Source organism: Babylonia areolata, chromosome 3, assembly GCF_041734735.1.
Source record: "Babylonia areolata isolate BAREFJ2019XMU chromosome 3, ASM4173473v1, whole genome shotgun sequence".
NCBI classification, from domain to species: Eukaryota; Metazoa; Mollusca; class Gastropoda; order Neogastropoda; family Buccinidae; genus Babylonia; species Babylonia areolata.
The window spans coordinates 46477752-46490251 of NC_134878.1; positions in this window are offsets into that span (position 1 = coordinate 46477752).

The window sequence follows — 12500 nt, forward strand, 5'->3', positions numbered from 1 at the left end:
AAAAAGGACAAACCGATACTTCAAAGCCAAACAAAAAATACATTTAAAAAAGTCATACAGGCAAATAACACCGCAGAATGTGCAGCTAGTGCCCATCCCAGTGTTTACATCTCACTACCTAATCGCCAGAGCAAAACAACACAGATAGTACATCATAGACTGCGGAAAAGAGGGGGGGGGGGAGTGTGAAGACTTGCTTTTAAAAAGAAAGGGGTATGGACTGGGAAGGCAGAAAAAGGAGACAATAGTGGGGAAAGTAAAAAAGACAGAAAAAAAAGTGACAGAAAAGAGGAAATTTCTAGCACAGAATTTCCAGAAGGCGGGGTTGCTGTTTAAACTGAAGGACCCCCGGCATCCCCACGGGGGAACCACCGCCACCACCACCACTACTACTACTACTATTTTTATCATTACTGTCATCTTGGTTTCTTCTGAATGTACAAGTCATCATCATGAATGAGCAGGCAACATGATGAGTTTGCCCACCTACGGTTTTCATATACTGGTCGAACCCATCAGACGTATACACCATACATGGCAAAATACATGCTGCGATATAAACCATAACAAACGAACGAAACAAATCAATCAAGCTTAGCCATGTCAAATTATGGGAAACCGAAGAGAGAGAGAGAGAGAGAGAGAGAGAGAGAGAGAGAGAGAGAGAAGAGAGAGAGAGAGAGAGAGAGAGAGAGAAGAATCAAAAGTACGCCAACAAACATACACGAACAAAGAAACAAACTTGAAGGAAAGACAGCAGTAGAAAAAGAAAGGAAAAATAGAAAGAAACTCGCTGTACCTTGGCATTTATTACACACAATGTCTTTAATCACACTCACAAAGAGGAGGAGGAGGAGAAGGAAAAAGAAGGAGAAGAAGAAGACAAGAAAGAGAAAGAAATATGTGTATTCTCTGTCATCCAGTCCATACCACGCCTTTCATAAAAATATAAAAATTTTAAAAAGCCTGATCTTAAAATACCGAGAAAAAAATACAACTATTATCCGCCTCCAACACACAGTTAGTCTTTCATATCTGAACAACTGAAGAAGAAAGAAAAACTGTGACCCTGGCTTCCTCACACACTACACTGCGCCTTGAAAAAAATAACAAGTAACGCTCTGTGTCATTGGGTGACTGACTCAAGGCACAGCCACTTGTCTGCGCTCACCTGGAAGTAAATCCCACCATCTCAAAAACTAATGAGGGGAAGGAAACGAAAAACCATTGTTCGGTTTTCTGATCAATGCGATCTTTGTAGCAAGGAATACGATACCGGCTAAGTGTCGGTCCCCTCCCACCCACCCCCCACCCCCACCCCCGACCCCCATCCCCCTACGTCCTCACAGCTGCCTCCCTGATCCACCCTTCCCCCACCCCCACCCCCTCCCGGCATGTGACCCTGACGACGAACAAACGTTCCCATGACCTTGCAAACTAGGCCAAGGTCGCCAGATTCAAACAGACTGAAACGCGATTTGTAGAGAACGTCCACTTGAGCGTAAAGATGTCCTGTTCTGTGCGGTTTCGTTGTTTCAACTTCTGCGTATTTTCTGGCTTACAAATTGGGATCAATCACACGTGCACACGTACGCACGCACACACGCATACAAGGCAATGGATGGTATCTATTACTCCTTGACTTAAGCTTTTAATATATCAGGAATGTGAGGTAAAATAAGAGCCACCTGGTGGTTTCCTGATGAAAATCGATGACAGCACCCATCAAGGCGGAGGAAAACCAAGCACACAAATAAATGACAACACTATACACGAGATAGCTGTTGAAGTCACCACAGTCTTAAATCACCATGGACAATACAGAACAAATACATGGTTGCCTCGGTAGTTTATCCACTGGAAATTATACAAATAATGAGGCCAGGAGACGATATGATTAACATGTAATAGTTTCAGAACGACCAACTTAAGACCATACTGCTGCACCAAGTGAGCAGACAGATAAATACAAGCATACACGTCTTCGAAAACCCTTTGAGCACAGGGACAGAGACTGGCTGAGAGACTGAGACAGGGACGGAGACAGAGAGACAGAGAAGCAAAGACAGAGGCAGAGAGACAGAGACAGAGGCAGAGAGACAGAGACAGGGACAGAGACAGAGAGGCAGAGACAGAAACAAAGAGACAGAGACAGGGACAGAGAGACAGAAGCAGAGAGAGAGGCAGAGAGACAGAGACAGCCGGGGGCAGACAGAGTGGTCTCCCCGCTACACGCAGGTCCTTCCGGCAGCCCTACATGACTTGGCAGAGAGATGAGCCTCAGCGGAAACACGTGAACTCCGCCATTGACTGACGGCTCACAGACAGACAAGCATCTTTTCCTGTCTCCTCTAACCTCCTGTCGGTCCTACGTGCCGTGCGGTCAGTCATCCCCACCACCAATTCCGCCCCCGCGGGGAATTTGCTTTCAAGGCTTTTTTTTTTTATTTATTTTTTTTTTCGTTGTCAGGTCATTTATCATCTTCCAGTGGGAAATTATATTTGTCTTATATTGGAGGAAAAAGTGTGTGTGTGTGTGTGCGCGTGTGTGTGTGTACGTGCGTGTGTGTGTTTGTGCATATCCATGAAATTTCTCATTTTTGTGAAAACTGTCCAGGAAAATTAATTCGTCCTAGATTTTGGCTATTTACTTGCTTGTTAAGTGAATGTATTCAGGGGACGTTGTTGTTGTGGGGTTTTTTTCAAGCAGGATTCGTTTGTTTTTTTAAGTTGTCCCGAAGAATTTGACCTACAGCATATTTTCCCCTGGAAAAAAAGAGAGTTTATGAAAAGATCATTTTGTCTCGGGATATTTCTTTTCAAGTGGGTGTTGTCCTTTTTTCGGATCTCGCCTGGCGTAACGAAAATCAAAGCTGTGTAATGGAAAATGCATCTGTTAATTTTTGTTACCATACTTTCGCCTGTTCGTCTTTTCATTTGCTTATTTGTTTTGAGTTACTTTTTTCACATACAAGCGCTAACTTTCTGACTGTGACGTGAAAATATTCTGACAACAATGTAGTTGGTTCGCTTTTGAACGAGATCCGATCCACAGAAAAATCAAATACAAATAATGAAGCTTGTCTTGTGATGCGCTAATCGTTATTCATTTTAGCAGCTTCTGACGAAATGCACTTCACGTAAGGATGCTACATGACTGCTACAGTCTTGTGATCAATCGTTCCTGCTTTCACATGATTCAGAGCACACAAAGACGGGCACAATAGCCGAGTGGTTAAAGCGTTGGACTTTCAGTCTGAGGGTCCCGGGTTCGAATCACGGTGACGGCGCCTGGTGTGTAAAGGGTGGAGATTTTTACGATCTCCCAGGTCAACATATGTGCAGATCTGCTAGTGCCTGAACCCCCTTCGTGTGTAAACGCACGCAGAAGATCAAATACGCACGTTAAAGATCCTGTAATCCATGTCAGCGTTCGGTGGGTTATGGAAGCAAGAACATACCCAGCATGCACACCCCGGAAAACGGAGTATGGCTGCCTACATGGCGGGGTAAAAACGGTCATGCACGTAAAAGCCCACTCGTGTACATGCGAGTGAACGTGGGAGTTGCAGCCCACGAACGCAGAAGAAGAAGAAGAAGAAGTGCACACAAAAATATTTCTAATTATTTGACTCCATCTCATCATCATCATTACTGTTTGTATTTCTTTTTATCACAACATATTTATCTGTGTGAAATTCGGACTCCTCTCCCCAGGGAGAGCGCGTCGCTACACTACAGCGCCACCCATTTTTTTGTATTTTTACCTGCGTGCAGTTTTATTTGTTTTTCCTGTCGAAGTGGATTTTTTCTACAGAATTTTGCCAGGATGAACCCTTTTGTTACCGTGGGTTCTTTTACGTGCGCTAAGTGCATGCTGCACACGGGACCTCGGTTTATCGTCTCATCCGAATGACTAACGTCCAGACCACCACTCAAGGTCTAGTGGAGGGGGAGAAAATATTGGCGGCTGAGCCGTGATTCGAACCAGCGCGTTCAGATTCTCTCGCTTCCTAGGCGGACGCGTTACCTCTAGGCCATCACTCCACTGTTATACTCCATATCAACATCATCATCATCATCATTTGATTACTACTATCATTATCATTGTTATCATCATCATCATCATTAGTTGTAGAAGTTGTATCATTATTATTAGTAATATCATTATCATCACCTGTTTATTCCTCGGAGTTAACAAGAGCACATATCAACAATTTTTGCTTCTGACACGTCAAAAGGAGGGTGTCCACATATGATAGCAGCATCTGTCAGAACTGGTTCAGAAGAAATTTTGGATAATCATTTAACAGTTTTTTACAGCTGAGTTGGTAGCCATGCTAACGGTTTCAAATTATCTTGTCCAACTACCAATGAAGATAAATATTGTGTGTGTGTATGTGTTGATTCTCTGTCAGTCTTACAAAGTTTACTCCTTTTTTTTCAGATAGTTTGCAATTAATGCAATTAAGCGTTTTTTACACACATTGTATGCGAAAGGCGCAAATGTTGATTTTTGCTGTATTCCGTCCCAACTGACTTTCTTTATAACTACCAAGAAACAAATGGAGGAGCTTTTTTTACGATTTTAAATACAAACTGTCCACTGTCATGCAAGGAAATGAGTAATACACACACACAAAACAAAAACAAAAAAACTTTGAAAAGTGCTATCATTCAACTATAAAACCTCGTCAGCATATTCTCTCCGACTTTGGCACGATTCGCAGACCTGTTTTTTGTTTACTTTTCATACTATTATGTAATTCACTAGGGGCAAAATACTGTCCTGATATCAAGTGCATTGTTTAACTCATTCAGTACGGCCAGTCCTCTCTTCTCCTCTACACAGACCCCTCGGATGTCCAGTGGGTGTCTCAATGACCCAACCTTTAGCTTCCGTCGTCAGAATTGTGGTATTCTTTGTCAACATTCACCTCTTCAGTATAAGAGCCTTCCGCTTGCAATATTTTGATGATGGTAATTGGGGTGAAACGCTGTTAACGTCGTCTCTTTCGCCGTTCGTATAGAGAGAGTTAAGCGGGGTTACTGTCAACTAAAACTTTTTTGACTGTGAGCTGATGAAGCCTTTCATCATGCACGATAGTGTATAACCAACAGTGACTAGCAATGATGCTTTTGGCTTTTTCAATTCATTATCAGCAGTTTCTCCTGTTTGATTGTCGACTCCCGTTTTTCAAAGTCCATGAAGTAATTTCCGTTAAGCGTACACATATTTATTTCAAATATCCATCCTTGATTCCAACCCCAATCTAGTCTGTTTCCCCAACCTCACCATATAACTCACCATTCCTTATACACACACACACACATATATATATATATATATATATATATATATATATATATATATTACTATTTATCTATATTTTAATGATAACGTTCAAATGGGAAAATTTACACTTTAACGATCAGCAGTGTGTTGTTGGGGGTATTGAACAAAATTCCTCCTCCTCCATTATTATCATTTTTATCAGCTACATCGGAGCTGTAATTTGTGTTTCTTTTGTAGATCAGAATACGCAGAATGCACATGTTTTTTGTTTCTCGTCTATTATTCTATGTGGATCGATCCATCGAACATAAAACATGGATTACAGCTTTTTACTTGGTCTACGTAATTATTGTAGAATAAAAAGAAAGTCGTAGGTAACTCGAGAGCGATTACCAACAATGTGGGATTATCCTGACCGTTGATGTTGACGTTGATTGTTTTATATCATTATGGTGGTCGTAATACTCATTGTAACTGGCGGTTATGAAAACACTGCGTGCGCCGATAATCCATTTCAGTTTTTCATACCAACATCGTTTCTTTACAGCGCTCGTCATTTTGCTAATGACTGAGTCGTTTCAAACTGATACTTAGTGATGAAGATTTTCTTGTAAATAACAAATAAAGTGTTACGTATTTCCAATAAACCGTGATTTCCATGCAGTTTTATAGCTGCTCTGTGTGTGTGTGTGTGTCTCTCTCTCCCTCTGTGTGCGTGTGTGTGCGTATGATTGTGTGTGTGTGTGTCATTGTATGTGCGCGTGTATGTTTGTGTATGTGTGCGTGTGCGTGCGTGCGCGCATGTGTGTGTGTGTCTAAGTCTGTGTGTGTGTGTGTGTGTGTGTGTGTGTGTGTGTGTGTGTGTGTGTGTGCCCGCGTCCTTCGGATGTTCATGTTAAAATCAAATTCTAAGAATTGCGCTTCATCGTTGTGCAAAAAGGACACTTTTCAGTGTACAAGAACACAGCTTACGGCAGCTCAGAGGAAACAATCTGAGCGATCGACACGGACATTTCATGGAAGTTCTTATACATAGGCTGTTACTCAACTAGATACCGGACGGACATAATAATCGTTACGTAAGCCCAGCTCTCAGGCTGACTTTCAATGTTTTTTTTTCGTATGCGCCTATGCATTCTAATTTCTATTTTCTTGTTAAAGTGTTATTCATTTTGTAGTTTCGCTCCTGAATACAGTCTGGTTCGGGGAGAAACAACGGACCTTCCAGTTCACATCTTGGTGTCGCGCGTGAACAATGTCCTTTTTGTCAATATGTGTATACGTGTTCCAACGTGTGTGTGGCACACACACACACACACACACACACACACACACACACACACACACACACAGCATACAGGAGAGAGAGAGAGATGGCGACACTGATTAACTGATCGATCGATATCTAATGGGCAACTGGAGACAGGTTAACAGACACACAGATATAGGCATAAAATAGTCACACACACACACACACACACACACAGAGATATAGATATATATATATATATATATCCTGGCAGACAGGCAGACAGATAATGAGATAGGTACATACAGACAGACATGCAGACAGAGGGACACAGATAAGCCTCGAAAACAAAAAGAAGAACAGACGATTCCAGCAGAACCAACTCTGTCCCGACCATCTCTTTACCCCCCCTCTGCACTCCTCTACTTCTTCACCCTCGTTCTTCGTGCACGTTCTCATCACATTATACAACTACACATACTAAAAACCAAACAATGAACACAATTATTCAGGCCAAGAGTTCACATTTAGGCTCAGGGGTCAAAGTCGTAACCGCTGGGTTCAAAGAGAAAGTAGTTCTTTCGTTTGGTTTTCTTTTATCTTTTTATTATTTTTTTCTCATAAGGGGTGGGTAGCATGTAATCTTCAAAGTTTTGCAATCGTTATCCTTTTCACAAGACTGGATCCACGTCACGTGTGTGTGTGAATAGAATAGAATAGAATAGAATAAATTTTATTGTCATGAAACCGTAAGGTTTATAAGACACAAGTGCAATGGTAAATGAATGAACGAATGAAAAAATACACAATCAATCAGTAATGCAGTAAATTGCAGCAGCATTCATAAACAAATATATATATATATATGTGTGTGTGTGTGTGTGTGTGTGTGTGTGTGTGTGTGTGTGTGTGTGTGTGTGTGTGTGTGTGAAGTGAGGTGGGGGGCGATGAGGTGTTGATCTGTAACTTTGTGTTCCATGCCACCGACTTGGCGCCGGTGTAAAACGGTAGAAGGCCTCGCTTATAGGACAAATTGATGGGCGCAGGATGGTTTGGGGCGCACAACTAATTTTGTGTGCATTCGAAAAATTGGTTAACCATATCTGATACTGATACTGATCTACAATGTCTGTGTGTGTGTTTGTGATGGTTCATTCCTCAGTGATGCTCCATTACGAAACGGATGCGAAACGGAATACACCGGTCTTGCCTTCACCTTCAACTATGGACTCTGGCTTCGGGCACAAACGGTTACAGCGGAGGAAGAAAATGAGAAGAGTCTTTACTTTCCTTTCTTTCTCCGAGTCGTCCGTAGAATTCCTCAAAGACCCCACTGTTCCGAATCCCTGATAGACAATGTGGACGATGCTTGTGCATCTTATTTGCGTTCGTAAGACAGAGTTGTCGACACGGTTGAACCTTTCATGCAGGCAGCTAGCTGTTCTCCATGAAGCAATATGGGTACTGTCATGTCCCGTTACCCACCCAACGCTGACGAGGATTTGGGGGAATCCTAACGTGCGTGATGCTATCCCCTGTTCTCGCACGTTGGCTCAGGCCCTGGTGGGGAGATAGTTGGGGTATACACAGAAAAAAGCGTGGACATCTTCATGCTTTAAGGGAGATAACCCATCAGGTGATGTCTGGACTGGGTACCCAAGACTTTCCGGACAGAAATCCGACGCCCTCAGTAATCTTTTTGACTCTCTCGCGCCCGTCGCAGTAATGTATCAAACAAAACAAGTCGTTCTCATGCGTTCTTGCAGTATTCGTGAAATGAGCGCGCGTATTATGTAGTAATGTGTGACTGGAAACGGAGTCATATCGTTTTCTTCTTCTTCAGCTTCGTTTCCTTCTGCTTCTTCTTCTGGCTCCTCCTCCTTCTTCCGGTTCCTCCTCCTCCTCCTCCTATCTCGCAGTCTCCGACCGTAGGAGAATCACTGATTTATCTGGCAACCAGTTCTCCCCATCTTTCCTAGCACTTCCTCTATCACATGGCTCAATCTGAAGCCTGTCCATTCTGGGATAATGTTCTCCCAGCTGATTTTCTGTCTGCCAGAGACCCGAGAGAGAAGAGGGACACGTCATTGTGACCATGCAAATAAACGCTTCTATCCCCGCCGCTTGGAGTTGATCACCTTTAATCACGGCCATCAATGACGATTGATAGTGATGATGTCATTTTCATACTCTCATCACATGATGGTATTCTGCATTCCTTTCCTTCATTTAGCTGTACACCATGCACCTGCCATGTTTGTCCTTGTCATCAGTTTTGACTAATGGCAAGTTTTGCAGCACACACACAGCAAACACAGCATCTCTAAGTTACCAGCTACGTAATGACAGCAATTCATTACATTTTTCCTTTTCGCTCTGTTGTTGTGTTAATTACTATAATAAAGGCAATTCTTAACGAACCAAACTGAAGAATGGAGATCGTCACATTGTGCCGATGGAGTATTATTATTTTATGTATTCCTTTTAATTGTAGAGACCTGATACTAGGTTTCGTTGTGATGAGCCGCAGCACTGAAAGTGTTCAAAGTCACGGGTAATAACCGTTTTACAACTGAAAGTTTTCTGGCGAATAATATGCTCCCTGGTGAAAACTAAACACGATTTTTTTCTTTTTTTACGCCGACACCTGCAAACGAAACATACTCCATACAGTTAACTACACAGAAAATAATTTCTGATGTACACACATACATACACACACGCGCGCGCGCAAGCATCACATACACACACGCACGCACCACACACACACACACATAATTTCACTGCACTGATTACTGCACTGATTACACAAACTAGTTTTCCACAATAACAATGTAATTATAAAACAAAATATTTTCCGATGATAATTTCACGCAAAACAGTTATTGCAACGTTATCTTTCCGTGATGCTAACGTCACACAAAATATTTTTTTTTGTTATGCTGATAACTTCAGACAAAGTAATATTTCATGATGATGATGAATTTTCTTTAATGTCCTGTGACACATAATGGTGATTGTAGAGTACTATTTCACTGATGTTAATACCTACATACTGCATAATCTTCGCCATTCGTTCTAAGGAAATAATATATATATGTCCATCTTTTTGACTAACAAGGCTACACAAGTTTGAGGACCTCTCGATAGCGCTACGCGTCGTTACTACGTTCAGTTACACTACGTGCCGATAGCACTTCTGTTCTAAGTTGTATTGCTACGTCTCAATAGCACTGCGTGTCAACAGAGCTACGCGGCCATAAATATAAATAGCACTAACTGGCAATGTCCACATTTCTTCCCCTGGTTGCTTTCGTTTCGAAGACAGAAAATGCTGTAAACTGGTTAATAACATTGTAATATATATACTCTACATTTCTTCCCCTCCAGCCTTTGATTGGCCTTCTTTACGTCATTCGAGAGGGGAAGAGATGCAGACCACATATCACAATGTTATTAACCAATTTACAACTTTTTCCGTCTTCGAAACGAACTTGAATGGAAAGAATACCGAGGAAGAAATGTGGATGTTAACAGCCTACTCATTTTTGCATACCTACTGCTCTTTAGCAGTATCACTGGTGCTGTCTCAATATCGCTACATGTCGATAACACTGTTTTTGCCAACGTTCGAAAAACCGGAGGTGCACGCTAAAATGATTTTCTTACTTTTACAAACGTACACACTCATTTTTCTGAAGCAGTTGTCACAGAACGTACTGTCGCAAAGAAATGCAAACACTTGTGCAACTCAGACGACTTCGCCTGAGAAATTGACGTCTGCGTTGACGCAAGGTCAAACTGGCAATGACAACAGAGAGAGCAGCGCGTTCATGCTTTGCACGTGCTTTAGCTGACAAACTTCACCGGTGAGTTCGTTTGTCAGCTGCGAGGAAACCTTCAGATTAGACACTAAAGACAGTTTATGCTATTGTTATCTTCTTGGCTTGCCTGCAAATAGAAAACTCCACTTACATAATGGAAGTAACTGAATCAGATGTCGCCTTATTCATTACCCTCATTTGTTCAGTTTCCCCCAACCCTCCATTCATCCACATCTCCCACCCCTTCCAACCGATAATACTCAGATGTATTCATAAATACTTTAACAAAATGTCTTCAATCACCGATATGTGTGACGGGACATTAAACAAAAATTCCTCCTCGCCTTATTCATTTGTCGACGTGTGTGTGTGTGTGGTTGTTGTCGCATGTTTTTTGTTGTTGTCTTGTTGTTGTTGTTTTTTTGTGTGTGTTTTATGTAGCCCACTTTTTTGAAATAATAAAAATAACTGTACTATAAAAAGACACGAAAGAAAGAAAAAGGGATCTCTATGTACTGACACGAAAGAAAGAAAAGGAGATCTCTATGTATTGCATGTACATGATGAAATAACACCGCTTAACATAAACAAAGATGACGAAGATCTTTACAGAAATTATGGAAAATGTCCTCTTCAACGTTACAGGACAACAGGTCAACGTGAGCACTGGCCTGTATGAATAAAACGCTGAAACAACAACAAAACAACAAGAGAGGCAAGGTCTTCAAGACTCACTTGTGATAAATCAAGTCCCCTAGCATTAATTACAGAGTAATTTCCCTTTTTTTACTATCTGCATCTGCACCAAAACGTTTGCAAAATAAATAAAAATTCCATGCTTAGCAAAAGAAGTTCCTGTTTGAACAAAAAATGATAATAATGACTGCTCTTGTTGTTGGGTCAGAATATCAGATCAAAGTGCCAAGTTTAGAGAATACAAAAAATATAAATATAACAGTTTGCATATAATTAGGCTTCTTTTTTTCTTTTCTTTTTTTTTTTGTGCCCATCCCAGAGGTGCAATATTGTTTTAAACAAGATGACTGGAAAGAACTGAATTTTTCCTATTTTTATGCCAAATTTGGTGTCAACTGACAAAGTATTTGCAGAGAAAATGTCAATGTTAAAGTTTACCACGGACACACACACACACACACACACACACAGACATCCGAACACCGGGTTAAAACATAGACTCACTTTGTTTACACAAGTGAGTCAAAAAACCATTGAGATAACAATAAACTGGTGTGTTTTCTTCTGTTTTGTTTGGATTCTTTTTCAGATACAAAGGGCACTTTTCAGACACTTTTTAACAAACACACACGGCAAACTTTGAGAAGGGAGCATGTCTAGGTTCCCCAAGGTCTATGCCCCCCCCAAACCCCCCACCCCCCACAAGCCTAAGTTCCCCCAGGTCTATGTTCAACCAGGCCTTTGTATGTTCAATCAAACATACGCTTCTGGGTACTGCACTGGTCAGCATTGGTCAGTGGTCAGCATTGGTCAGTAGTCACTGCTGGTCAGTGGTCAGTGGCGGTCTGTAGTGGTCATGACGTCATAAGAATGCGCAAACTTTATAAAACAATGCAATCTGAAGATTTTTGTGTAGTGGCCAGTAGGGGGTCAGCAGTGGCAAGAAATGGTAATTTCCAACAGTAGTCAGCTAATGATCAAACCCTGCCAAGACGTCCCAATAATGCACAACCGTCACAACATGATGAAAGTTTAACTCTGACCGTATACAACAGTGGTCAGTAGTGGTCAAGCAGTGGCCAAACACCTGCTACGACATAGAGATGGACAGATTAACAAAATAACGCAGTCTGAGCACTTTTGGGTCGTGGTCAATTGTGATCAGCAGTGGTCCTAGACCTGGGGGAACATAGACCTAGGGGAACTTAGACCTGGCTGAAAGAAAATTTGGGGAACACATAGTGGAACATAGAGCTGACCCCGAACACTTTCAGAGTACTTCACCTATCAATGGACAATAAAACCATCCGCAGAGAACCAGTCTTTGACACACTGGTCAAAAAGTAATTGCAGTGTACCCGAAATTTTTACTAATTTTTAATGTATTGTGATGCATGTCTGGTTTTGATAGTTGGAGGTTGATTTCTAGTATCGT